Source organism: Lissotriton vulgaris, chromosome 2_1 (genome assembly GCF_964263255.1).
Source record: "Lissotriton vulgaris chromosome 2_1, aLisVul1.2, whole genome shotgun sequence".
In the NCBI taxonomy this organism is placed as follows: domain Eukaryota; kingdom Metazoa; phylum Chordata; class Amphibia; order Caudata; family Salamandridae; genus Lissotriton; species Lissotriton vulgaris.
In genome coordinates, this window is record NC_141687.1 from 1810357036 (window position 1) to 1810380627 (window position 23592).

Below are 23592 nucleotides of genomic sequence, written 5' to 3' on the forward strand. Positions count from 1 at the left end.
TTGGCAGTAGCTGTAGTAAAGCACCTGTCTCCCCAAGTGGCTTTTTTTGTCCGAGGGACAGACAGCATGCAAGTAGTAGAGGATCGAAGTGTTCTGCGATGCTCCAGAGGATGAAGAGCTATTTTTAGGAACTTAGGCCCTGGATAATTAAGGGTCTTGTAAGCTATACAAAGAGCCTTGAATTTTATTCGGTTCCTGATTGGGAGCCAGTGGAGCTCTTTGATGCGATGGGATACTGATGTGAATTTGGGGATTGAAAGTAAAATTCTTGCAGCCGCGTTTTGAACGGTCTGGAATTTGTTAAGGACTCCTTCCTGCGCATTAAGAAGCAGAGAGTTGCAATAGTCCGTTTTTGAGAACACAAGAGTACTAATGAGAGTTTTGCCAGCTGACTGAGGTAGATATGGAAGAAGTTTCTTGATTTTTTTGAGTATAAAGAATGCAGATGATGTCACGGCATTGGCGTGGTGGTGGAAGGTTAGTTTGTTATCGAAGATAACTCCCAAATTGCGAACCTTAGTCACCGGTTCGGGGGGGGATCCCAGCTCCGGTGGCCACCATTGTGGGGACCATGCTGGTTTCAAGCTCCCGAATGTCATCACCTCCGTTTTATCAGAGTTAAGCTTGAGGCAGTTTGATGACATCCAGGAGCTTATTGCCTTCATACCCTCCTGGAAGTTGGCTGCTACGCTAGCTCCGTTATCATGCACCGATAGCACTAGTTGCGTGTCATCGGCGTATGTGGTCAGTGCAATGCCACCGGTTGGCGAGAAATGAAGCAATCAGGTCTTTGGCTGTTCCTCCTATTCCCAGGGCTGCGACACGGTCGATCAAAGTGATATGATCGACCGTGTCAAATGCAGCGGAGAGATCTAGGAGTATCAAGACAGCTGATCCTCCCTTGTCCAAAGTTGTTCTAATTTCGTCCGCGGCTTTCAGTAGTGCCGTCTCAGTCCCGTGTCCCTGCCTAAAACCGAACTGAGTGTCGTCTAGCAGGTTGTTGTCATTTATGTATTTTGACAGCTGCAAGTTCATAGATTTTTCAAAAATCTTTGCTGGAAATGGGAGACAAGCGATAGGTCTATAGCTTGCTGGAAGAAGAGGGTCTAGCGCGGGTTTTCTCAGCAAAGGTTTTATGATCGCTTCTTTCCAGACTGAAGGATATGTTCCCGTAGTAAACATGGCATTACATATTGTGGATAGTGAAGGGGAGATTGCTTCCGGTATGCGGTTGAGAATGGAAGGGGGACAAGGGTCCAGGGGGGAGCCGGATTTGGTGCTGGCTACTAGACGTTGAATATGATCTTTATCTACAGGGTTAAAAGATAAAAAAGTTGGTGAATTGCTAGTAGAGGGAGAAGTCACAGATTGTCGAGAGGTAGATCGCGAAAAAGTCTGGAAGATGGAGCTGACTTTTTCCTCAAAGAAACTGGCCAAGGCATCGGTCAGTGATTGAGAAGTCTCTAAGGGCGGCGTCGGGGGGTTGGATAAGGTGGTGACTACCCTGAATAATTCTCCTGATGAATTTTTTGCCTGATTGATCTGAGTGATAAAGTAGTGACTTTTCTCGGTAGTTATCGCTCTTTTGTAGATAGCGAGGGCATTTTTGTAGTTGGATTTGTCTGCCGGGTTGTAGTTGCGACGCCATTGTCTTTCCAGGTTCCTGCAATGTTGTTTCTGCATGCGTAGGGCCTCCGTGAACCATGGGGCTGAAGGTGTTGTTCTATTTCGGTGTGTTGATTTGGGAGGGGCTAATTTGTTACAGGCCAAGTCCAGGTTGGTCAGGTAGTTTAGAGATGCTTTGGTAGGGTCTTGCTCAATAGGGATATATGTATCCTGTATCATCTCTGCTAATTGAGATATATCAATATTTTTCCAGTCTCTGTATGTTGATCGAGCTGGTGCATCAGTGTTCGATTTAGTGGCAGTTGTTTGTATTGTGAAGCAAACAGCTGAATGGTCTGACCAGATCAAAGGGATTATCTGGGTAATATTTACAAGAGGACTGTTTGTAAATATGCCGTCTAATGTGTGACCTGCCTGGTGAGTCGGAGAGTTAATGAGCTGTATTAGTCCCACAGTTTCAAGATCTGAGATAAGTTGCATGGTATCTTGGTTGTTTGAAATCTCAAGGTGAAAATTAAAGTCACCTAGTAGCGTAAACTGGGGGGTGCCAGCGACTGCTTCCAGTAAATTACCTATGTTCGCTCTGGAGCCAGGAGGGCGGTAAATCAGCATTCCCTTAAAGGATGCTTTTGCTGATAAGCCTAAAGTGAATGTAAGTGACTCGTATTCTGAACATATATGTGGTTTGGTCGCGAGTTTGAAGTGGCTTTTATAAATGATGGCAATGCCGCCACCTCTTTTTATTGGTCTATCGAGTCTACAAACATTGAAATTGTTGGGAGTGGCTTCTGCAAAGTCGGGTCCTGAGGCCTCGTCGCCCCAAGTTTCGGTAATAAACAATAGGTCAAGTTTATACGCATCGATCAAGTCGGCTATTTCTGTTTTGTGTTTAGGGAGGGATCTGGCGTTTATTAATGCCGCTTGTATGGAAGGTATGTTATTTATTGAGGATTTACTGGAACGTTTGATGCAAGATGGACATGACACTGGGCCTAAGATATGGTTGGAGTGTCTTACAATAGGGAGTGAGTGCGGTTGATCCGCTAGATGTCTTAGTTGTCGTAATTCGCCGGCGGAATAGGTTAATCTCACCGTATGTGAATGAGGCCGTGGGTCTGGAGTTGCAGGGGGGGTGGCCGTTGGCCCGTCCTCGGCGCGGACGAGCGCAGACGAGCTTGCCTTATGCGCACCTTCGGCGCGCATTCGTCGCGCCCGCTGTGCTCGTCCGCTGCGCTTCCTGTTACAGCACATTTTTATGTCTATGGGCTGGCATAGGAAGTAGGCGTGGTCACGTGATAGGTCACGTGGTTGGGCGTGTCCGCTGCTGTGACGCGGCGTTGCCCTAGCAACAGGATGCCGTGTCGGCCCTGGATCGGCTGACCGATTCTGTCACGAGTGCGCAAGAGATTGGGTGGAAATTAGCAGTTCTTTTAAAATCAGTAAAGCAACAACACAAGTGCAGATTAAAATATGAGCGTGCTAACTCCCGGCTTCCGCCTCAGGAGTGGAGTTCTTTGAACGCGCGAAATCAATCTGCGCGCGCTCAAATAGAGCTGGTGGGCGTGGTCACGTGATAGGTCACGTGGTTGGGCGTGTCCGCTGCTGTGACGCGGCGTTGCCCTTGCAACAGGATGCCGTGTCGGCCCTGGATCGGCTGACCGGTTCTGTCACGAGTGCGCAAGAGATTGGGTGGAAATTAGCAGTTCTTTTAAAATCAGTAAAGCAACAACACAAGTGCAGATTAAAATATGAGCGTGCTAACTCCCGGCTTCCGCCTCAGGAGTGGAGTTCTTTGAACGCGCGAAATCAATCTGCGCGCGCTCAAATAGAGCTGGTGGGCGTGGTCACGTGATAGGTCACGTGGTTGGGCGTGTCCGCTGCTGTGACGCGGCGTTGCCCTAGCAACAGGATGCCGTGTCGGCCCTGGATCGGCTGACCGGTTCTGTCACGAGTGCGCAAGAGATTGGGTGGAAATTAGCAGTTCTTTTAAAATCAGTAAAGCAACAACACAAGTGCAGATTAAAATATGAGCGTGCTAACTCCCGGCTTCCGCCTCAGGAGTGGAGTTCTTTGAACGCGCGAAATCAATCTGCGCGCGCTCAAATAGAGCTGGTGGGCGTGGTCACGTGATAGGTCACGTGGTTGGGCGTGTCCGCTGCTGTGACGCGGCGTTGCCCTAGCAACAGGATGCCGTGTCGGCCCTGGATCGGCTGACCGGTTCTGTCACGAGTGCGCAAGAGATTGGGTGGAAATTAGCAGTTCTTTTAAAATCAGTAAAGCAACAACACAAGTGCAGATTAAAATATGAGCGTGCTAACTCCCGGCTTCCGCCTCAGGAGTGGAGTTCTTTGAACGCGCGAAATCAATCTGCGCGCGCTCAAATAGAGCTGGTGGGCGTGGTCACGTGATAGGTCACGTGGTTGGGCGTGTCCGCTGCTGTGACGCGGCGTTGCCCTAGCAACAGGATGCCGTGTCGGCCCTGGATCGGCTGACCGGTTCTGTCACGAGTGCGCAAGAGATTGGGTAGAAATTAGCAGTTCTTTTAAAATCAGTAAGCAACAACACAAGTGCAGATTAAAATATGAGCGTGCTAACTCCCGGCTTCCGCCTCAGGAGTGGAGTTCTTTGAACGCGCGAAATCAATCTGCGCGCGCTCAAATAGAGCTGGTGGGCGTGGTCACGTGATAGGTCACGTGGTTGGGCGTGTCCGCTGCTGTGACGCGGCGTTGCCCTAGCAACAGGATGCCGTGTCGGCCCTGGATCGGCTGACCGGTTCTGTCACGAGTGCGCAAGAGATTGGGTGGAAATTAGCAGTTCTTTTAAAATCAGTAAAGCAACAACACAAGTGCAGATTAAAATATGAGCGTGCTAACTCCCGGCTTCCGCCTCAGGAGTGGAGTTCTTCATACAGAAGGGAAGGGGCAAAAAAGAGATCGAGACAGTAGAAAGAGATGGTCAAAAGACAGTACAGTGAGAAAACAAAGATGCAAAAACATAGAAAAGGGTAGCGAAGAGAAAAGGAGACTGGCAGAAGACAAACAACGGGTAAAAAAAAAAAAAAAAGTTAAAATAAAAGGAGACACGGCCTGGAGGCCGTGAAACTGAAAGTACGGCCGGCCGGCCGTGAATAATTAGGGGAGCCTTTGATGCAGCAGGGGGCGGAGCGGGAAGAGCTGCTGGCGGCACCCAGCTGTGAGTGAGATGCAGAGCGTGAAGGGGTAAAACAGACAGAAGAGGGCCTGAGTGTCGCTCAACGATAGAGGAAGAGACAAGACAAGAGACGGGTCAGAAAGAGGAAGAGGACAATGAAACCGAAAGGATGAAAGAAATAGTCAAGAGAGAGCAGTGCTGGGAGGGGGGCGGGTCAGAAATGCGAGTCAAGGCCATACTGAGACCGAAAAAAAAACAAGGCAGCGCTGGGAGGGGGGCTGGGCAGAAATGCGAGGTCTTGAAGTGTGAAGCAGTGGGCGGGGAAGCCCAGGAGCAAATGGGTCTGATGCAATTAAGCACGCTGGGGAAGCCTGTAGGGGAAATGCGCGTGCTTGTGTGGTCACGTGATTCGTGTGAACTGTTGAAAATCCGCTTGAGAGTCTTTTGAGAGCCTTTGAAGAGCCTTTGGTGAGCCTTTGGTTTAAGTAGTGGTTTAGCTGCATTATACTCGCATATTTATTCCTTGCGGAATGGAATAGGCGAGACCTAAAAACGACAGTGGCAAAATTACATACCAACCACACACGGCTGAACATGCCTAATGGTTAGTAGGGGAAAGATGCAGGCATTGGATGTGAGAGAGATCCTTTGCGTGTTGGCTTGTTTATTGATATGATTTTAATAAGCTCTCGTGAAATGATTCCGTTTCTAAAAACAAAATAGTTCATGAAGAACTGGTAACCGGGCACAGGTGATACGGCTGGTATGTCTCACTTCCTGATATCTTACAAATAACACATCTCTTGGGGGAGGGGAGGGCAAGCTCTGTGAGCCCTGCCTGTCAGTCAGTAAGCACTCCAGTTGTCATGGCGTAAGCCACGGATTCGCTGGCACAGACAAGTGGTCCATTCAGGCGGCAGCGGAGGGAGCAGGAGAGAGAGGGCCACGTGTAATTAGGCTCACGTCTCTGATTGGCTTCTGTTGGTTGTTACCCTTGTCTGATATCACATATGTATTCTTTGATACTTCTTGTTTCACTTGCCACTTAGTGCAGATTGTGTTTAGTGGGGTCTGGTACCTCTCCGTGACCCCTGAAGTTACAAAGAAATAAAAAAGCAATCTGACTGGCTACTTTAAATAGGGCAGATGGTCGGATGGCTTACCTCCGACATCCCGTGCTCCCTGGGAGGAAAGTTTACGCTGACAAAGTGAATTTTACTTTGTTGGCCGAAACCTGGCAGTCTGCCCAACTCAAAATTGGGAGAGCAGACCAATAGACAGGGTAATCTGTTACACTGGGTGGTAGAATGATATCTGCCAAACTTTAAATCAGTCCTTATGTTCTTTGGCAACATTAGCCTGCTCTGGTGCTCTCTAGATCAACGCATCCACTCCATCAATCTGGGTGAGACCCTGAAGCCAAATGTTTCGGATTCCGTCACGTTCTCTCAGACTTTCATCTTAATGAGGTTAGTAAAAAGAGTACCATTGAGTTAGGTAAAAAGAAATATTTGTTATTTTTCAATGATGCAAAAGGTGATGTGCGTTACAAATACACCTGTTATGCTATGTTCATGTCATGTGCTAATTTAGTAAAATTAAATTTCCTGCCTGTGCACCTAAAATAAATGAATGGTTGCTGGCGCTCATGTTTCAGTGGAAGCAGCCATCATGCAAACATCGGTAAACAGTCATAATATCGATTCCAAAATATAGAATGGACATAATATCGAAGTAAAAATATAGAATGGACAAAATATCGAATGGACACAATATAGTGGTTAAAAATATCGAATTTAAGGTAAGTAATATCGATTTTCAAAATATAGAAGTCAAAATATCGAAGTATACAATATAGGCATTAAATATATCGATTTTTTAATAATATCAATTTTTTTAAAGTGTTTTGTATGTTAGTATATGTGTGAAAAGTGTATATTAATTTTTGTAATGTATGTTTAATGTATTTTAAGTAATGAATTTTATGTTATTTAATTTTTGCGTAATTTAATTCTGTAGAGGGTTGTGGAATTATAGGGGAATAGGGTGGGAAGTAATTTAATTGTAATTAATTAAATATTTTTATTTATTTATTGGTATTCATTTTGAATTTATTTTTATTATTTAATTGGTAATTAATTTTTATTAATTGCCAATTAATTTGTATTAATTGATTAATTGTTAATTATGTTAATTTTCTAAATGTATTTTCTGTAGCGGGTTGTGGGTTTATAGGGGAATAGGGTGGGAAGTAATTTAATTGTAATTAAGTAAAGAATTTTTTTCATTTATTGGTATTGATTTTAAATTTATTGTTAATTAATTTTTAATTGGTAATTAATTTGTATTAATTGGCAATTAATTTGTATTAATTGGTAATTATTTTGTATTAATTAAATATTTGATAATTATGATAATTGTATTAATGTATTTTCGGTACTGGGATGTGGGTTTATAGGGGAATAGGGTGGGAAGTAATGTAATTGTAATTAATTACATATTAAAAATACTTTTTGTGTATTGATAATTAATTTACTGTTAATTTTTAATTGGTATTAATTTTTATTATTAATTAGTTTTTGTTATTGAAAATTAATTAGTTGTTAAATAATTATGAATAGGTTATTAATTTTTAATAACTAATATGTAGTTGTATTTCTAATTAATTATTACATAATATTAAATTGGTTATTAATTTCAATTAATGTTTTATTGGTATTGATATTTAATTTATTTTTAATAATATATTAAATCATTACTTTCCCTACTATTAAACTCACTGGAGTGGGAATAGTAATTTTCACCCTCCCGCTATCCAACGCTTTCCCTACTGTTGCACTCTCTGGAGTGGGAATAGTAGTTTTTTACCCCTACGCTATCCAACGCTTTCCCTACTGTTGCACTCTCTGGAGTGGGAATAGTATTTTTTACCCCTATGCTATCCAAAGCTTTCCCTACTGTTGCACTATCTGGAGTGGGAATAGTAATTTTCACACTCCCGCTATCCAACGCTTTCCCTACTGTTGCACTCTCTGGAGTGGGAATAGTATTTTTTACCCCTAAGCTATCCAACGCTTTCCCTACTGTTGCACTCTCTGGAGTGGGAATAGTAATTTTTACCCCTACGCTATCCAATGCTTTCTCTACTGTTTTACTCTCTGGAGTGGAAATAGTAATTTTTAGCCTTCCAATATCCAACGCTTTCCCTACTGTTGCACTCTCTGGAGTGGGAATAGTAATTCTTACCCCTACGCTATCCAACGCTTTCCCTACTGTTGTACGCTCTGGAGTTGGAATAGTAATTTTTACCCTCCCGCTATCCAACACTTTCCCTAATGTTGCACTCTCTGGAGTGGGAATAGTAATTTTTACCCCTAGGCTATCCAACACTTTCCCTACTGTTGCACTCTCTGGAGTGGGAATAGTATTTTTTACCCCTACGCTATCCAACGCTTTCCCTACTGTTGCACTCACAGGAGTGGGAATTGTATTTTTTACCCTCCCGCTATCCAACGCTTTCCCTACTGTTGCACTCTCTGGAGTGGGAATAGTAATTTTTACCCTTACGCTATCCAACGCTTTTCCTACTGTTGCACTCACTGGAGTGGGAATAGTAATTTTTACCCCTACGCTATCCAATGCTTTCCCTACTGTCGCACTCTCTGGAGTGGGAATAGTATCTTTTTATCCCTACACTATCCAACGCTTTCCCTACTGTTGCACTCACTGGAGTGGGAATAGTATTTTTTACCCCTATGCTATCCAACGCTTTCCCTACTGTTGCACTCACTGGAGTGGTAATATTAAATGTTACCTTCCTGCTATCCTACGGTAAAATATTGTACATTTTTTATTAATAACTTAAATTAATTATATCTTAATTTTAAGGTTATTTGAGTATTTTTAAGTATGTTGTAGTTAATTATATTTATTATTTCATTAATTTTAAATTACTTCTAAGACATTTAAAAAAAATCGATATTTTGACTGACTATATATTTTACAGACTATATTTTGGATTCGATATTTTTGTACTTACCTGTTTGTAGATAGGAATTCGATATTTTGGCATTCTATATTTTGGTGACTATATTTTGGTAAGTCTATATTTTGGCATTCTATATTATTTCAGTGATCCGCAAACATCACTTCTGAGAATCCAGACTGTTGCCTTCTGATTGCTGAGACCTGCCACTGAATCCAACTAGTGTCATTGGCTATTTAGGCTTGCTCCATATTATCTTGATACTCAGCTGATCTGCCAGAACCTACTGCAAATGGAGCCAGGACAAGATGTCTGCTGGGTTCTTGTCCACAACAGATCTTCACCACTGTGAGCTCCCAACCGCGTGTTCCTGTCTCCAGAGTGAGAGCACTGTGCCTGTTGGCATCCAAGGGGCCACAGAGAAGATCAGAGCCCAGGACATAAATGCAGTGTACCTTGTCTGACGTCAACAGTGGTGGTGACCACAACCCTCGCACAGCCTTAGCTGAGAAAATCTGTGCGGCTCCCGACAGCTTGAGGAGGGAAATGTGCAAAGAGTAGGACAGAAGCATGTCATGTTTGGGAAACAGTCTCAAAGCTTTAGTGGCATACACGTTATTGACTCATGTCCTAGGCAGCTGAGTGATGAAGGAAGTTGACATGCAGAGCGTATGATCTTAGAATCTGAGTCTACATGGCATGGCCTGGTCATCAGCATCCTTATAGTTCCCGCCACTCAGCGTATTCTGCCATTCCTTGAGAAAAAGCACGCTTCTCCCAATATCACAGCTTTGTCATTCACAGGAAGTAAAAAAAACTCATCATACAATGCTATTGCTGCCCCTGAATATCGAAGCTAGAATATGGATGTGTATACATATTGAGGGCAAAATATCGAATCCAAATTACCGAAAGGTAAGTACAGATTTTCTAAACCTAATTCCACATATACATACCTTCACAGTATTCATACCGTCAATGTAAGTAGATGTGGGAGTTAGGAATAGTAAATCTATACTTCCTCTATATGCACTTACATTTCGACATTTCTGTCTTTGATATTTTGTCCATGATATCTGAATTTCTCTATATTTTTAGCCTTAATATTCAGTAGTGCAATCTATGCTGGGTATTGGTTGATATCCCATATTTGAGTGATGCTTTTGGCAAAAATGGAGGTTACAATCAAGTAAATTGAGTGCATAGTGTCTTGAGGGATTAGGGGATACAGAAGAGGAATGGTGAGAGCGAGACAGGCAGAGAGAGAGAGAGAGAGAAAGAGAGAGGGAGAGAACGGAGAAAAGGAGGAGCTGACAAACTTACCTTGTCATTACCAACTAAGGGCCGTATTTATCATGTAGTTGCGTCGTTCTTGCACACCCAGTGGGGTGCATGCGCGACACAACAACTAAATGTGATTTATAAAGCCACGCAAGGCCACCTTTTGTGGCCCGGAGTGGCTTCATAAATCCAGAATAATGCTGCGTTGCATTACTCTGCTCTAGGGAGGGGTTCCATGGGTGGTGCGTTGGTATTCCCCAGCAACACCCATGGATTCTGAAGCATTCCTAGATTTACCATAAGTCGTAGTCCTGGGAATGCGCCAAAACTGCTACGCCTCCCCAAGTGAGGAGTAACAAGGAGAAATATGTTTCTTTTTCCTCGTTTTTTTTGTTCTTTCTATGTGTGTTGCAGAATGCAGCGCACATAGAAAGAGGAAAAATTCCTCAGGGGATTGTTTTTATGCAGGAAGGGGTACCTTCCTGCACAAAACAATCTTGCTTACAACGCAGACACCCTTGCACTTTGGTTAAAAAATGCCTGCATTGGAGTTAGGCAGAGCATTGTGCACTAGTGCTGGGAAAAGGTAGGAATGTTCTGTATTATGTTAAATACGGTGCATTCCTGCCCTTTCCTTGTCACGCAGTCAGCGCATCAAGGAGACTTGCTGCGCTGCATGACATATTGGTAAATATGTCCCAAAGTGTCTACTCATGTAAGTTACATAAGCGGGAAAATGCAAATCTGTGAGGAAAGTCGATTGCCGAAAAAGAAGTAAGTAAGAAATCAAAAGAACAGGGGGTGTGAGGGAAATTGCAAAACTTCACTAGAGGACACTAAATACCCAATAAAAAGGGATGTATGTCGTTACAATGCATGCTTTTTCCACGCATGCCTTTACAACGCAGGTTTTACAACGCAAGTCGTTACAACGACTTGCGTTGGGGGGCGCTGGATAGTGAATAGTTTAATTTACTATTCCAACTCCAGTCCACGTGGATAGTAGGGAAGGTTTTGGATAGTAAATTAAACTATTCCCTATCCTACAGCGCCCTCCAGCGCAAGTCGTTGTAACGACTTGCGTTGTAATTCCTGCGTTGTAAAGGTACTGCGTGGAAAAAGTTTTTTAGTAAAGGATGTTTGCCGTAAAAGGCAACCAAAACTCTGAAAAGCAGAGAGAATGTAGCATCGAAAAATGGAAAGAAATTGAAACGAGCAGAAAGACACCCAGGGTAAGAAAAAGTGATTTAAAGAAAAAAGAATGCCAAAATCAACATGTTGTAATTTTTGTAGATAAGGAAAAGCAGCAGTCACTACCCCTTGACTGAAGAGACTATCTCGATTGCACTGTTTATTGAAAATCAAAACGAAGGAGGCAAGCACACTAGCACAGAACATCCAGTAGAAAATGAGACACGCAATAGCGAATATGGAGCTAAATCCACAAATAGCCTGAAAATGTTCACGCTTGGAGCGAGGAATATAGTAAAGAAACATCTGCTGGAGAATTAGCTAATAAAAATTGTCAGAGAGGGCCGAGAAATGTACAGCAAGTCCTACAGATCAGAGCTGGTGTCCCAGAGCACCAGCTCAGTATGTCAAAAAATAAGATTTAAACTTGAAATCGGGAACACAGTTATACAGGAAATCATTTCTACACAGCCAGGGGCATCCTTCTCTTGTATATCTTACTAAATGTCCCAGCACAAAGCAACACATGATCTTCCCGAATGAATAACATTTGATCATCATCTGCTATGCGGTGACAAATTCATGCCATGGGCAGGGAAACCTACTGCCCTAAGAGGGATCTTAACCTGCATGGACTAGTACTGCAATCAAAATCTGATTACGGTCAACAAAGAAACATCGAGAATATATAGAGGGCAATTTAGTGCAACCACAAAAAAGCAAGCCCTTTCTGGCCAACAAAACATGACCTCGTGCAACTTCTTAGGCTGCAAAAGCCTGGAATAGTGAAAAAGGCAGAAATTGGTGCAACTGGGATATCAAGGTGATCTAAAGAATATAATTTGGTTTGATCATAAGCCTACCAGCAGGCACCAAAGCAAAGGTAGAGTCCATTGTAACCCACGGAGCTGAGGAATCTAGAGGTTCATGAAGGACACCTAAAAAGGAACTGCAATGGGGAAAATGTAGAAGAGTCCTGGCAGACAGCTGCAGTGCAAGCAAGAGTGTCTATTTCAGCCCACGGAGATACAGTGTCATAAAGGTGCCCTGAGGTATGCAGCTAAAGGAAGTTCTTTGGGAGCAGTAACATAGTCAACATTTGCAAGGCCAAGGTGATAAATTCCACTCTGAACTGCAGAACAAGTGCCCATACAACTCAAAGTCCACCTGCCTAAATTCACTGATAGAACCTACAAGGGTTCCAGCACCCTAAGCTCTGCTCAGATGCCACACCGGAGCTAATAAATGCGACTGCACCGAATACCAAGGCTGCGTAGTGATTAATTCATCTCTGGCCTCTTTAATCCACCACCAAACATTCCCTGCCCCTGTCATGTTTTCTCCCTTTGTGATGGTTTCCCCGTATTTCTCTCTCTCCTTCTTTCCTGTTTATGTGCTTTTCCTTTCGCTTGCTCTCTGTCCATATCTGAGATGAGGAAAAGTAAGTGCCTGTCCTCCAAATGAGTGCTGGTGGACCCCACCGGGAACCACCTGCTCAACTTAAGCACTGCCTGTAAGAATCAAGTTTTGTATCAGTGGCTAGTGTTAGTAGATTAATTGCAAGGATTACCATTGAGAGAGATCTACCAGGTGCAGAACAACTCCCGAAATTGCTATCTATAATAAACAGAGAAGAGATTTTGATTCCCAAGAAGGGAGCACATACTGGAACACCACTGCATAGAAGAAAAAAAAATTATGAAATGTATGAATTCTGAGCAGATGGAATGGTACTCCTTGGAGTTGATAGATGGTGCACGACAACCTGATCATCTGTTGAAATATGGCAATTCTAAATATTTAAGTAGGGCCAATTGTAATACTATGCAAGTATGGTTGAAGTATGGAGTAGTTGCTCTATGCTCAAAACCAGTCTTAATGTATTTTACCGAGATAGAGTGGAAATATAGAATTCCTTATATTTTCTTCCAAACTTTTAGATCAGAGCGCATTGTAGCTAAAAAGTGAACAAGACCTCTATCTCAAAGGTAAACCCATAATTATAGAATTGTACCCATACCCCCAGTGGTTTTGAGCTGTATTAAATATGTATTAACACTCGCTCCAACGTTCTAAAGATGCCTTATAGCAATGGACAATAAAACTACATTTTGCCAACTCAGAATTTGGTTTAATTCTTTTGATTAAAGTGTTTCCCGAGCTATAATGCCCCCAAATACAACTATATATAAAAAAAAAGATCTGGTATTGGTATACCTCAGTAAGATTACAAAATACATAAAGTATGTGAAGCACATCTTGGTAACTTGCCCATGAATTTAAATAAGTACTTGCTTGCACAGCTTTGCATGATTTACACTACAGTGAGTAATCCTACTCCCTCCACAGGTGTGAATGGAGTTATACAAGAGACAGGCAGACTCAATGCCAATGTCAACGAGTCGTTTGATCTTGACAAGAGCATGTTTAGATGAGGCTTCCCTTTCCCCATCTGCAGAGACTGGACTTTGATATATGTTGCCATGTTTTAAACGAAGCAACGACTGTAAGAAAGCCAGGGATGTCTTTCTCTACTCTTTGGTTTTGGAGAATCACTTTTCAACAGTTATTAATTCACATTTAGTGACAGTGGTAGATAAATAAAAAGTGGCCTGTTACATACACCCCTCAAGAAGACTCGAGGTATTGTGCAATCCAAGAAGCTTTAGAGAGCTCTGCTTTGGACATCCACAGTGAGACTGAGCTGGAAGTTGTGTCTATCTTTGCTGAGCATTTAGCAAGAGCTCCGTACAATTAGTTGTCCACAGCCCCTAAAGACAGAGAGCACTCCTGTGGAGTTTCCACTTTAGTTCCTGGTAACTTCAGAGATGCATAGCACGTCCTATTTCAGCTACACTGTGACACGCATGCCTGCCAACACTCGTATACTTTTACCACAACCACAAATCCTCTCTGTGGTTTCCATTCTCCTCGGCACCACCCAAGATACACATACCGGTGGTCGCCCAGCTGATCCTACAATGGTTTCTTGGTGGACTAGTGTTTGAAAGCGGAGACGCTGTAAGGCCTGGGCGAAGTAGGCACTGGCCCAGGGCGTCAGCCTTCTGCGGCGCCCCCTGATCATCTTGTCACTGTCAGCCTGAGCCAGCTGTGTTCTGCAGACAGTCCTGCCCCGACGACCGTGAATGATTCGCAAACGGAGATTGTTTTAAATACCATTTTATTTTTAATAACGGTGATTTGTGTGGGAGCCCTTACAGAAATGTTGCTGACAGATGTGCTTATATTCCCCCCACCCATGCAACATCCAGGTTTCAGTTAGATCTGAACAGGTCCTCACTTTCAGTAACATTAGTGAGCCGCTTCTGCCTCTCAGTATAGCATCATTATGCTGCTTTCTGCTGCGGGCATTTTGAATATTAGCAGTAAAAATAGGCAGTGTATTATATATATATATATATATATATATATATATATATATATATATATATATATATATATATATATATATATATATATATATATATATATATATATATATATATATATATATATATATTTTCTGAGCTTCTTTATGGTTCAGCACATGTTAACATTGATAAAGCGGTCAAATGTTCTCTACCACCATGAGAGCATCCTAAAGAAGAGCCATCCCTGAGAGCACCTTTCTCTACAAATTCCATTTGTTCAATCATATATTCCTAGATGGAAAGACAAAGACATTCCGTCCTGTGCAGAGCTCTCATTTCGTGTTCAAGCGCAGTGCACGGCTATTCTGCTCTGTTTGCGAAGACTTTGTCACTTGTGTTTAGAGAAGCCTGCTCGGTGTCTCAGCGGTGCCAGCTGTGTGTATGTAAAGACAGTTTACAGGCCTGCTGCCCTGGCTGTGCCTGTGAGAGAGGTCTACTCCTGCTTCTGCCTGTTCTGTGTGTGGGATGCTTGAACTCTTGGTGCATCTTGTTTATTTCTGGGACGTGTGCGCATGCTGCAGGCAGCCCACAGTGGTCTGGTGTCCGTGTGAAGTGACACTGCAAACCTAATCCTTCCTCTGATTGGCCAGATCTGTTGGCATTCACGAGTGATGCCTGTTTAGTACCGGAAAGAAGCTCACACTGTTGCTGCCTGTTCTTTTTGTGAGCCACGTTTGTACCACCGCCACCCTTTATGTTCAAAGAATGTTGGTTCTGCTGTTGTCTCTGCTGTGACTGTTCTGTTTCGCTGGGAGGCTTCCACTGCTGGTGCCTTGATGTGTCCCTTTCAAAAACATTTAGCCCTCAGTGCAAACTTCTTTAAAATGAATGCCTGAAACATATACAATCCATTGAAATTGTTTTTCTTTCGTTTATTTTTGGGTTATGGAAATGGATCAGTTTCATTTTGAGATTTTTTGTTGGCTTTGAAGATTGACATCCAGAATAGTTTGTTCTGATCTGGTCTTCAGAGTACTGCATATACGCAGGAACATTAATCTGCCCACTAGATGGATATTTTCTGACATAAGTGCTTAAAATACTAGCATTATAGATGTTTAGAAGTACTGTCTGATGCCTGAAAATGTGATGTATATGCTGGCTAGTAATCTCTCGCTGCAAGACTATAACCTGTAAGACATTTATACTCTGGCGTATATCTTAACTTTTCCAAACCTGAACCTGTGAGATCTGCATAACAAGATGTACTTCTATTTCGTGACTTCGCTGGAAACTATTATGTATCCTAAGGTACAGGTTATGTGCCTGGTGTCTGAGCCAGAGTGAATTATTTAACTTGGAGGGAGGCCATGTTGTCAGAGGCCTGAGCCTGTACATTATGCGTAGCTAGAGGGAGAGCTTTGCTTTTAGATTCTTGAGAGTGTAAAGTAAATATAACCTGAGAGTAGTCAAGGTGTTAGAGGTCTGTGTCTCTAAGATCTGTGTAATTATAGGCATGGCATTGCTATTACATGTATAAGTAATGGAATTTCTGTGCAAAACTGGAGTCCTTGAGATCTGTGTAGTATGTTTTAGTGCTGTCTGAGGTCGGAACTTGTACAAACTGTGTGCGGACAGCCCAAAGGCTTTCGAAGATATCTGCAGCTTGTGGAGCTGGTACCTGAGCTCGACAAGCATTAATAACCTTGGTAGAGGAGTGGGGAGGGGAGGTTGCCTGTGTGATGCCTGAGACTAGGTTAAAATAATGTGTAATCTGAGACAATGCTTTCTTATTAAATGTGCGTCTTATTTGTGTTAAAGGAACAGCGTTCAGTTTTAAAAAAAATGTTCCCTTTGACATATGTGTTGATGCTAACTCTACCTAAATATTGCAGCACATTCAAATGTTAAAAAAATGTGTGCAGTAAGCCAAAATCATCCCGAAATGGGTGCAATGCACTCCACTTCCTTCTTAAACAAATTACATTAAAGTACTATTTTTTTACATTTACTGATGTTGAAGTCTGTCTCCTATGTAATCTTGTGTTTTCTAAGTGTTTCTTCCTTAGCTTAGGAATTCATAAGGGAAAATGCATCTTGTAGGCAAGTCATTTGTATCACTTATTAATTATAAATTGTCTAAACAAAGGTTCACAGTTTTTGTTTGTGGCCAATGCCCCTGTTTGTACACTGCCAGTGAACTGACCTAAGAGGGTATGAAAGAGTTGAACTTTGATACTAAGGGCTAGATGTAGGTAATTTTATTTTACCACTTCTTAAATTCCGAATTTTACCGATTCAGTATTTAAGAAGTGGTAAAATAGAGGGGGGGGATGTAAGTATAACAGAATCGGTAAATACCGAATCGTTAAGATTCGGTATTTACCGATTCTGTAAATACCGATTCGGTAATGCCCATTGATTCCTATGGGCATTGAAGCCCATAGGAATCAATGGGCATTACCGAATCGGTCTTTACTGATTCGGTAAATACCGATTCCAGCAAGGGTGCAGGGGGTGTCACTTTGACACCCTCTAGCACCCCAAATACAGGCATGTGTGCCATGTGGCACACAGACATGCCCTAAGGGCATGTCTGTCTGTCACAGGGCATAGGTGTGCATGCACACATGTGCATGCACACCTAGATTCAGTATTTTACCACCCAATTGGATTGGGTGGTAAAATACCGAATCTGAAAGGCCTTTGGGACTCAGAAGAGTCCCACCTACATCTAGAAGTTACTGAATCGGTAAAAATACCGATTCGGTATTTTACCGATTCGGTAAATTTACCGATTCGGTGAATTTACCGAATCGGTAAAATTGGCCCCCTACATCCCAAAAATCGGCCGTTACCGGCAGGTAAATGGCCACCTACATCTGGCCCCAAATTCCTAGATGATCCGAACAAAGACGCCCAAAAGTTGCTTGGCCCAGGCCCTTTAAAATCCCTAATATGTTCCTGTTTGAAAGAAGCTATAATGCAGTGTGTCACTGTTTGAGAAAATGTGAATGTATTATTAAGCTTTGTCTAAATCCACAAATAGTCTCCACAAAAATATTGCCTGCTGTAATGCAACAACAAATTATCATCAGATAGCAAAAGCATAAATGGAATGTAGTCGGTTTTGCAATTTAACAATGCAAGAAATTTTGCAGCAGCTGGGTTGCTACACATTTGAACATAATTTGTATGAACAATTCTACGAAGCTCCAGGCAATTCAAAAGTGCCTACACATGCCAAGTCCTATAATTACTATTGATAGGAATGGAAAGAGGCCAACATTGTGCAGCGTTGTGATTGGTCGGGACGATGCCCAGCCAGGGGCTTACGGGGTGGGCATGTTCTCCAAGCAAGCAGTCTGCACAGAGTAGGACAAAGTGCACATGACTAATTTGGGCGGCCTGAGAGGGCCAACCAAACAGTCACTGGGCACTCAAGAGTGGGCACACCACTCCTCCCCAGCCATGCTCGGAGAGCAGAGCAGCCGCGCCCACCCATTCGCAAGCAACGCAAACATAAAATGGTAAAAACGAAAAGTTATTTTATGTTTCTGCTTCTCGCACTGAGAGAAAGCAGTGGAGCGACACTTCTCCGCCATAGCAGGAGGAGTAACGTAAATAAAACTAATTCTGATTTTTGCATGGAGCTGTTCTTTCACTGCTGATGAGAATCACCAATGAGCTGCGACAAAGGTACAGTGTAGTCTTAAAGTAACACTAGAAATCCTATAGAGATAGACAAAGTAATCAATCACATACCCTATGGTTTATGAGCTCGTACTTGCTCCTTTTAAGATAGAAATGGCACCGTTGGAGATTAAGGGTCTAAGCAGTTTTTAAAACACCACAGTGCTTTAAGAGCCCACTTAATCAAATGTGGGATTTTCTTCTAAATATTCAATCAGAGGTGCTGTTTCGTCATTTAAGCACACAGGGAGCTGGCGCTGGCAGGCATAAGCCATAGAGTCATTCACCTTCAAACTGCAGCTTGTGGCAGCATTAGTGACAGCGGCGGCTCCTCCTTAATGGTGGAGGAGCGTTGCCCCAACGGCTCTGAGCCAGCAGCTGAGAAATAAAACAATATTTATTTATCGTTTTATTGTTCAGCTGCTGGCCGAGTCAGCGTGTGTAGAGAGGGGTGGCACACAGCCATGGGAGGAGGGAGGGGTGGAGTGGTGTGCGTACTTCTAAGTGCACATGTCTGTGTGGCCGGCTATCTTAGGCCTGCCAAAAAGACATGCACAGTTAGGTTTCTCCAATCCAGCTGTATTGCACAGCCAGGTTGGAGAAAAAAAGTAACTATTTTCACACTACTAAGGAGTGACTGTCAGTATTGGTTGGGTCAAACTCAAGGAAACAATATCTAGGAAACTTAAGGAAAATTTTTCAGAAAAAGAGGTACAATGGACAGTATTCCAGTGTAGGACTACTGAGTCCCACAGAATATATTTGTGTAAGGGGAGCAGCAGGACATTCATCACAGTACCTTATCACATACTGGAGGGCCTCCTGTGCGCATCCCTTCCTTTTGTTGTATGCCTATAAGATGATGCACTTTTCTTGTGGTGATTATCCCATTTCTTGTTTTAAGGAGAGAGGACTTGGTATGGTTAGAAGGACCTGGAAGCGGACAAAATAGCGAGAAGATGTATGTGAATGTGTTTATTAAACATACTGTGCGGAACTTGTGTGTGTTTCTGTGGGTGTGAGAGAAAGATTCGACCCCCGTCATGGGTTATGCCTTCCCCACCTTCTGTCTAAATCTACACACCCTTCTTTATCTTCATCACTCATGTCAGAAAGTTAGTTCTTGTAACTCTGTTCTTGCCCTCCCAAGCCTCTTTATCCCCATCCTGGATTGTGCCATGTACTTCCATCGTTTCCTTCCGTCCTCCCTGACCCGTCTGTTAAACCCAGACAGGAACTCTCACACCTTTGTCCTGGACAACTATCTATTTCTGCTGGTTTCAGCAGTAATGGAGCAAGGGATCAACTTCTGGGCACTGGTTCGGCCTTCTGGAAGGCTCTTGGGCACCAGGAACCAAGAGATCTCAGGCCTCAGTTGGAGATGTCTGGGTTTGTTGGTGCATGGAAGGAGAAACAGATACCCTTCGTACCTCTTCACTCGACGAACCAACTTTCTCTTATGCCTTTTCGAGAAGGGTCTTTATTCTTTTTTTTGGGTTCTGACATCTGAAACACCACAATAGTGGTAATGACGAACAAATGATTGGTTTACAACAAACCATCTGTTCGAAGCCTGCTATTTCTGTCGTTGTCCCAACATTTCCATTTCCTTAGACACATGAATAAGCACCTGGATATGTAGTTGTGAATGTAGTTCGGTGGGTACACTCCACAGCAGGAAAATGCATTAGAATGGTGCACTCTGCTTCATGCCCCTGACATTCCCCGGACTCACTCCAGTCCATACCCTCTGCCAGGGCTTCCCAATGAGTCTCATGAGCCACTGTCATGAGCCACCTGTCTTGCGCCCTAAATTGTATCAAATTTTTTAGGGCATCCCCTTGCCTAAACACCTGTCCATACAAGTCTCCTATCTCTGTACCGTTGGCATCACAGCAGTTCCCTATCTCTGGATCAGATCACGTAGTGGCACAATCAGGGCAACATTACAGAAAAGGAGCCCGTAGCGATCTAAAGTCTAGTCCCTCCAAACTCCCAAGGGACTAGCTGTTGGGTTAGGTGTACTGTTGTGTCCATAGCTGCTGAGTTGCTACCCTGCACCCCCTTCTAAAATCCCTGGATCTTTTGGCATCCCCGCTTAGTGATGCCTTTGTGTATCTCTTTGTCCACAGCCACAAACAGAGGGCTGACTATCATCTACCTATATGGAGTAACCTGGTCCTGGTGAAGTACACTCTGTGTAACATCTTCAACTGTATCAGCAGAATCCCGTCCTTATTGCCACTTCGTGGGGGTAACGCATGCAGCGCCACAATGGTCATCCTCGAGCCTACTCAGGTCCTACTATCTCCCCTGAGGCATTCAACAGGGGGGAGACTGTTGAGTAGCAGTGTGGTATATATTTGTGACACCACATGGCTGGTTAGGGAGGCACCTAGGCTTCCATATTCCAACAGTTCTCTTCCAGGAACTAGCCCAAGAATTCCCCATAACCTCATAAGGTATATGCCAGTTGCAGGTATCAGTGGTATTGGTTATCCCGCCACTTCGTAACGTTCTTGCAGTTAAGAAAACCGTGTCATTTTATCATTAAGCCAAATGTCCTCCACCTTTGATACATCCAGTAGTCCCTATTTCATGGGCCCTTCTATTGCTCTTGTCCTGGCTAGGATGTCTGAGTCCTATAGCAGTGCTTCCAGCATCACTATACACTATCACCTCAGGGCACTTGCTGCCCTTTTCCAGATTTTGACCAACAATGCTGTAGGGGAGGGGGGCAGTGGTGGATTCCCTCTGACCTCATAGAAGCAGCAGATGTAGCCCTCATGGTCCATTGCTGGCTGGCTGGCCATTAGTGATTGCTCTGGTTGTGATAAAAAAAGCCAATCATTGACCACTTGGAGTTGGGTCACCTTGTAGTACAGACTCAAGTTGAGGAGAATAATTCAATCCTCTAGGGATTTCATGGTCGTAGTAGGCAGGGCTATTCTTGGGGTTCGCCCGATCCCATAGCAGGGTCCTTTTTACTTCATCTTCCTTTTTGAAGAAGCCACCTGGAACCCCAATTGGGGTATTTTGTAGTGGGTACCGAAATTTCAGCAGGTAGATCATTTTTATATAAGGTGGCCCTTACCGTTAGCGACAACGGACATTTCTACCATTGACCCACATCTCCCCTGTAATTATCAAGGACCCTGGTGAGGTTTTCCTGGATAAAGAGCTCGATGCCCGTGGTTACAAAGATCTCCAAGTATTTGAATCAAGTTGTTTCCCATCTGGGGGAATAGCCCCATTCCCCACTCAGCCCATCACGCAATAGTGGGTAGGCTACTGATTTACACCAGTTGATGTAATAAGACCCAAACACTGCCAGAATCTGTAGGATTCTGGGCATGGATTGTTCTGGGTTGGCCAAGTGAAGCCGGAGGTTGTTTGCATAGATGGATATAACGTCCCCCACCCCAGGACCCACCACAGTCCCTGGAAGAGCATGTCTGGTGTACCCACACAGCCAGCGGTTCAACTGCCACTTCAAAAAGCAGGGGGGTGGCTGGTGCCACTGCCCAGGATAAACGTTGTAGAGAATGCCCCATTATTCTTCACCTTGCTAATCGGATCCATATAGAGCAACCACGCCCAGGACGGATACCTCAGACTGAAACCCATCTTTTGCAAAATCGCCCATATGAAGGGCCATTCTTGGAGTCAAATGCCTTTTTGGCATCCGGGGCGAGCAAAATGGCCTGTTCCACTATTCAGTCCCTTCAGGCAAGTCATCCCTTCAGTCATCATCAGATTTAGCTTATAGTCTTAGATATCTCCAACTCCATGATATCCGATTCTACTCTTCTACTTGCTTCCCTCTCCAACATAGGGTCTGGGATGACCTGCACAAAGTCTCTTAGGTGCCCATTTTCCCTTCTCGCCTGGGTTCAGCATAGCTCCTCCAGATAGGAGGGAAAGAACTGGGTAACTGCCGCAGGAATCTCAGCTATGTTGTCTGTAGGGGACCTGACTAAGCATGGGCGGAAAATCCGTTTCGCTCGCGGATTTTGCGGATTTTCGGTAAATTCGCTATCCGCGAGATTTGCGAATCTCCCGCAAAATCCGCAAATCCGCGAGCAGCGGATTTTGCTCGCACTGTTCGCACTGTTCGCGTGAGTTCGCGCCCCGCGAATAAGTGCAAAATTGCAGAAATACGATCTTAGCAAAACTGAAACTACTTACCAGGTTCAAAAGTTCAGGCTCATCATTAGTAGCCATTTCCTGTAGTGCTTCCTGAGGGGCCCCTCCAGAGTTCAGTTGCCAGTTGAAACTATTATGTGACCCTGCTCTGAACCTCAGAATAGTTACACATATGCCACAAAGGTCCTGAATTACAGCTAAGGGAGACAAGCAGGAGCTAGGCTGGAAGTTCAAATCCATTAATCAGCCCCTAATTCATTATTGTCAGTTGGGGCAGGGCAGGTGTTGTAACTAATTTTGCAACAATGAAAGCACTTAGCAAGTGCAAAAGATCACTAATCAGGAAGCACTAAGGAAGCAGGTGCCAGCTAAAAAAATATTCGGTGACACATTAATCAGCCCCAAATTAATTCAGGTCACTTGAGGCAGGGAAGGTGTGCTTGCGTTGCCACAATAATGTACACTGACTGGACAACCAGAGGGTGCTGTGATGAAACAGAGGGTGGCATGGGTGGGCCAGAGGGTGGCATGAGTAGTCAGAGAGTGGCAGTGGTGACAGAGAGTGGCAGTGATGAAGAAGAGTGTCCCAAACAGGCTGGACACGTAGAAACAACAAGTTCGCGAAACTTGCGACCCGACAGGTAAGTTCGCAATTTGCGACATTGTACAAAACCCTCGCGAACTGGCAGAAACCCGCGCAAACACAAAAAAAAAAATCCGCAAATTCGCGAGAATTCGCGGATTTTGCGGATTGCGAGTTCGCAAATCCGCAAAATTCGCGAACGCGAGATTCGCAAAATTCGCCCATGCTTAGACCTGACAACTGACACCCAACGCTGCCCTTCTTTACGCAACAGCCAGTCCAGTAGCTGCTCTGCCTTGGTACCTACCTCATACAATCTGCCCTGCTGTATCCAGAGCTTTCCCCTCGCCTCTTGTTGGGTTGAGTTCGCAGTTCTGCCCTCAACCCGTCAACCTTATGTGTAAGACTTGGAGAGAGGGGAGCCACATATTCCTCCTCTGATTTCATCAGTGAGGATTCTATCTCCACAGATTACCTGTCTTTTTCTTTCCTCTTCCCCGACACATGCACAATCAATTGGCCCCTTATGACTGCCTTAAATACCTCCCATAGGGTCACGTCTGAGT

General features: G+C 43.8%; 1 protein-coding gene across 1 annotated transcript in view; it reads right to left on the reverse strand.

The window, feature by feature from the left end:
- The window catches only part of CEMIP (cell migration inducing hyaluronidase 1), an 857787-nt gene that overhangs the window by 299678 nt on the left and 534517 nt on the right, over window positions 1–23592 (reverse strand). The window lies entirely within an intron of this gene.